Source organism: Sminthopsis crassicaudata, chromosome 2, assembly GCF_048593235.1.
Source record: "Sminthopsis crassicaudata isolate SCR6 chromosome 2, ASM4859323v1, whole genome shotgun sequence".
NCBI lineage: Eukaryota > Metazoa > Chordata > Mammalia > Dasyuromorphia > Dasyuridae > Sminthopsis > Sminthopsis crassicaudata.
Window position 1 is genome coordinate 10,727,542 of NC_133618.1, and position 5,626 is coordinate 10,733,167.

A 5,626-nucleotide genomic window follows, 5' to 3' on the forward strand; every position below is an offset into this window, starting at 1 on the left:
TTGTAAAAGTCAATGCTAAATAAATGCCACTTTATTGGATAATAGATTTAAATTTGAAGATGACCTTTGATATTGTGTAATTCAATAGTACTCAAAAATTTTATCATGCACTCTTATCAGTTTTAAAAAAGCCCTCCAGTGGAAAAAAATTATTAAAAAAAAAGCCCTCCAAAGTGTGTGTATATATATGTACATATATATATATATATATATATATATATATATATATATATATATATATATATATATATATAGTATGTGTGTATAGAGAATTTTACATATATAATATGTATTTTATCCTTACAAATTTTATAATAATTTTGTAATTTAATTAATAATTAATGATAGTATTAATTGATATTGCTATTAATTAATTAAAATTAATGATTTAATAATTTATAATGATTTAACAAGGACAATTTACAACTATAACAACTACATATATTACAAACTTTATACCAAATATTAATTCTAAAAAGATAAAATTAAGAAGCAATAATATCTGATGCTAGAATCAGAGGTGATATGTGGTACAATAAGAGATATTTTGAAACCAGGAGTATTTAGATTCAAATCCTAGGACCACCAGCAGCTGTCTGGATAATTCTAGACAAGTCATTAAACTTCTCCGTTTTCTAGGCCACTCTGTGAAGGTATACATCTTACAGGGGGCATCAACCTGTATTGACAAAAGGACTTTTCTCTCCTGGAAGTTGCCTACACCAATTCTATGGGGAATTATTTTGTGCTTCATGGCTAGAATTTATAGATTGATCCATCATGTCAGTTCTTTCTATCAATAAGAAACAAAGACGTAGGTGGGAAAGTCAAATCATTTTGCACCATCCAAGTCTCTCAAGTCTTGAGGGGATCAGATAATGGAGTTTTAATGGTGGTATTTGAGGCAGCATGATAGCTTAGTGTGAGACTATGCCCGAAAGTCCCAGTATACTCATCTGTCAAATAAGGTTACATTATTAACCCTGAGGACTGAAAGTCTTCAAGATCTATGGTTCTACAACATAGAAAATCATTACTCTTATGGCTGGCTATGCCTGGCATTTCTTGGTTTTCCAAACTGTGAACTGGAGAATAACATCCAAAGTCTTGTCTGGACCATCAGGATGCTAAGATCGATGTCGTCGTGTGTGCAATGCACATTAAAACCTCAATTAACTACAAGCTGGTTGTTTTCCCTATAGAGTTGTCCCTAAAGTGAAAGAGGAAAATTATTTAGAAGCCTCAGTTAATTCATCTGTAAAATAGGGGGAGAGGGTGGAATTACATGATTTTCAAGATTCTTTCCTGTGTTATATTGTATCTAGGTTATACTGTAACACATGTAAAATGTATGGGATTGCCTGTCATCGGGGGGAGGGAGTGGAGGGAGGGGGGATAATTTGGAAAAATGAATACAAGGGATAATGTTATAAAAAAATTGCTCATGCATATATACTGTGGAAAAAATTCTAAAAAATAAATAAATAAATGAATAAAATAAAATAAAATAAAAGATTCTTTCCTGTGTTAACATTCTGTAACTGTAAGAAAACGAAAGGCAGGCATTGGATTTTTGATTTCATCAATATGGGGAACTCCCAGACAAGGGGATTTCCTACAGCAGAGTAAGTTGATGGCTTCTTTGTCACATATGGTATAAGAGTTACTTAGGATCCTATGAGGGTGTCACTTACCCAGAATCATGCAGCCAATATGTACTTGAGCCCAGATCCTCTTAGCTCTCAGACTGTCTGTTCACAGCCTTTCAAACCATCATCACTGCCCTAGCTAGTTCAAGAAGACCTGAGTCTAAATGTGGCCTCAGATGTGTCCTAAGAAAGTCACTTAATCTGTACTTTCAACTATAAAATGTGAATAAAAATAGCACCTATTCCCAGGATTGTTGTGAAGATCGAATGAGATCATATTTGCAAAAATGCTTAGCACAGTGCCAAAATCAAAGTAGGTATTATATAAATGTTGATTCCTTCTCTTCCCCTTCCCTCTTCCCCAATCACCACTGCCACTTATATAAGTGATTTAGTTATTTTTAAAGAGATTCCAAGCTATGTTCTAGGGTTCTAGGTTATATTACATCTGAACTTGGAAATCCATGGACATTATCGGACATTTACAAAATTGAACACAAAAACTGCTATTCCACATTCAAGTTCAAGTCTACAATGAAGGATTTTTGTGAACCCAAACAAGTCAATTCCCTTTGTGGTGCTCAGCACACTCATCCTTTCAATAAGGTAATTAGACTAAGATGATCCACTGGAAGTATTACCATCTTGTAATTGATAGGTGGCCCTTGGATAGAGCACGAGACCTGGAGTCAGAAAGACTCATTTTCCTGAGCTCAAGGACTTTACATTGTCTAGATTTTGAAAGTCAAATTAGGTGACTTGTCCAAGGTCATATAGAAAGCAAATAGTAGAACTATATTTCAAATTCTGGTTCCCTTATTCCAAACCCAATCCCTTTCCTATTACATTAGCCCTTTCCTAGATAATTTTAACTTTGTGCCATGATGCAGAAAACAAAAGCAGCCTCTTCACCATCAATTTCATTTCTAAACAGATAAAGAAGAAAAGTAGAGTCTTAAATATAGAGGCACTGAGCTATTTTTTTTTCTTTGCAGAATAACATTCCACCCATGGCCAGATTGTACCCTGGCAGAAAAATCATCCTAGAGGGAGTTATTTGTCCAATTTCCCCAGAGCAAAAAGTCAACAAATAGAACAGGAAAAAAAAATATGAGAAAGGAGGGAATGCTAATGTGATTGCAGCATAATGGAAAGAGACTAGATTCTTCTCATTAACTTCCAAGGGATTTCCTACAGTACCATGCAATACATCACCTAATTTGACTTGCAAAGTCTAGACAATGTAAAGTCCTTTCAGCACTTCTCCTTGAGATTTGTACTGTGTTTTATAGGCTCCAACTTTATTTGTCTGAAAGATGTCTCTTGCTGTAGAAGGCTGATCAAATGGCAATGTGACATAAGAGGTGGGGAATTAGGCTTCAGATCATAAGATTAGAATTGACAATCAAATGTCACCATGGACTAGCTCTGTGACAGCAGACACATGACTCTCCTTGTGCCTCAGTTTGTTATTTTTGTGAGATGGAGATAATAACAGCTGACATTAATATAAAGCTTTAAGGTTGGCAAAGCTCTTTGCTACCTCAATTCAACTTTATAATAAATATTGGAAGTAGAAGAGCTATCCAATTTACAGATGAGAAAAGAGGCAAGAGGCATGTCAGAGTTCATACTGCCAATGACTGTCAGGTTCAAGGTTCAAATCCAGAAGTTGGTTCTTCTTAACAATATAATGAATGAAGGCAATCGCAATAGACTTGGGATGGAAAATGCCATCTGCATTCACAGAGAGAACTATGGAGATTGAATGTGGATTGAAGCACACTATTTTAACTTTTTTAAAAATTTGTTTCTCATGTTTTCCTCCTTTTTGATCTTTATAATAATACAACATGACAAATATATTTAATCTATATCAGATTGCTCTCTGTCTTGAAGAAGGGGGAAATAAGAGAGGGAGGGAGGGAGAAAAAAATGGAACCAAAAATCTTACAAAAATAAATGTTCAAAACCATATACTTTTTTTGGAAAAAAATAAAAAAAAAACTATTGAAATATTTTTCAAAAGATTTAAATTCAGGTCTTTTTACTGCAAATCCTGCACTCTATTCATTACTCCAAGCTTTCTCCCTGAAACTAGATAATATAGATCATATATTTCTTTTTTTTTTTTTTTTAGTCTATAGATAACAGCATTTGCAGTAGCCACTTTGCTGGATTATTTTGAGGGAAGTGCTTTGTGGTGGTGTTTTTTTTTTTTGGGGGGGGGCAGATTGTTATTATCAGCTTATTTGAGTACTCATATGTGTAAAGATTTTTATTCATAATTATGATTGTTAGAAATAGGGAGAAGACCAGCCTGAAAAATAGCATCTGTTGTATCCTAGTCACTGATGATTCTCTAAATCTATCTAAATAGGTAGATTTTAAACAAAAATAATTTTTATACGAATGCTATAAATATATGACAAGTAGAGCTGAAGTCATTCATATTTGTCTTTGAACAAAGTGAAATGTAGTACAGTAGCAGAAACACTGAGTGTTGAGTCAAAAGATTTTGATTTAATCCTCCTTGCTGGCACTAAGTACCTGTGTTAGTTTTGGCAGATCATATAATCGTGTTGTCAGTGTCCTCCTGTGTGGCCCGTTCTAGTTCTAGGTCTAAGACTTTCTAATTCATCATCTAGTCTTTCCCCTCCTCCAGAGACTCTGCAACAACTACCCCACTCTCATAAGGCAAGAGGCTCAATTGATTCCAAAGGATCTGACTATTTCATCTTTGATAGTATATCAAAAAGTAATTGTTGCTTTTTCAGTGTCCGCTATTCCTAAAGTATTTCCCTTTAAATTGGAGAGTCTAGAGGATTTTTAAGAATCTTCAAGATCCAAAGGAAATATTGTAATGAAAACCTTTCTATTACTGTAGGAAGCTGATAAATAGGAAGAGATATCTGAAACAACAGGATTAGGTTCAGAGGGGTGGGGCTGTCTCCTATGTCCTTCAGATCACCTTTGGCCATCTCAGCAATATTTAGACTTAAAGAATACTATCTAGGTTCTATGTTAAGCCTTCTTTTAATGATGTATTCAGGATTATTCAATTCATTTCTCCAGGATGAGTCTCAGTTTATGTAGCTGAAAAATTAGATAATTACTTAAAATAGTGTATAAGATCTCTTCTAGAGTTAACTCTTATAGAGCGTCCATTCTTCTCTCTAAGCTTTATATTCTCGTCCTCACATCCCCTGTCTTTCCCAAGTACTGCAGTGCTGACATCATCAGTTCTCCAGAAACCAGCTCTATTTCTTGGCTAAATAAACAATGATAATTCAGCTGAACTTGGCAGAGATTCCCCTGGCTCTGAGGACCAAAGCAGCTCCCACTATATGAAAGTCTAAATGGTCGTTCTCATGGGGACCCCAATCAGGATCATTCAGGGAATCTCAGAATGTTAGCAAAGGAAGGCATTTGCCTTATGATTACCTAGTCCTAAAACCTCATTTGGTAAATAAGGATTAAGATAAAATTAGAGAAGGGAAGTGACCCATCTAAAATCAAGCAACTAGTGGAAAAATCAAGACTAGAACTCGTATTTTGAGTCATAGAGATGTGTTTGATTATGTAATTTCTTTCCTTCGGTTAATTTGCCCAGTTCAAACTGTCACTGGCAGAGTAGTTCCCTGGAGGGATCCTATGTTCAGAGAATGGAAATAGTGGCACATGGGAGAGTAGGAGCATAAGAATCCAATGAGGACATTTTGAGGAAAATTGGGAAAGAAATTAAACAGGAAAAGGTTAAGAATTGTTGATGGAATGCATAGTCAGGGATATCATGGGAAGTGGAGAATAGTACTAACATGGTGCAGGGACCTATCTTTTTCTTATAGGATGTAGCATCGTTTTATGAATAAGGCCTAAAAGAAAGGGGGAATTTGAGAGATAACTTTTACAAGACAGTGGCAGAAATTTCCTAAAGGGAAGAGTTCAGAACGGACATTTTGGAAATTTCTGTTCCA